The following is a 466-nucleotide window of genomic DNA, read 5'->3' as shown; positions in this document are numbered from 1 at the left end:
TCCAGACCGCAGTCGGACGGCCAACTTCTCCTCCTAGCCCCCCACTCCAGCAGGCCGCAGAGAACGGGGGTGGAACTGTGCAGTGAACAAGAATGAAAACCGTTTGACAAAGAGGGAGATTGTTTTATCATCGGGTTTCTTTTAAAATCATGTTCTATTTGTGTTTTCGTGTGATTGTGTCGATTCATGAATAATAAGACAATTTAATGCGACTCACTGCTAAAACAACATATCAGTCTTTGCCTTGGTAGGACTGTTCCTAGACACCCAGTAGACAATTACAGACAGCATGCTTTCCATCATTCAGGAGCATTTATGCTTTCCTATGTTGATCTGCATGATTTTTTTTTTCTTTTGTGTTTTTCTTGAAAGGTGATAGGTGTGAATGCATGACAGTTAAGTGCAGGTGACATCTTGGGTTTTGAGTAGCGATCCATCAATAGTGTTTTCAATGCCAACATTTTTG

Source organism: Pundamilia nyererei, unplaced genomic scaffold (genome assembly GCF_000239375.1).
Source record: "Pundamilia nyererei isolate P.nyererei 1_Seehausen unplaced genomic scaffold, PunNye1.0 scaffold00223, whole genome shotgun sequence".
In the NCBI taxonomy this organism is placed as follows: Eukaryota; Metazoa; Chordata; class Actinopteri; order Cichliformes; family Cichlidae; genus Pundamilia; species Pundamilia nyererei.
Note: the sequence above shows the minus strand (reverse complement) of the source record.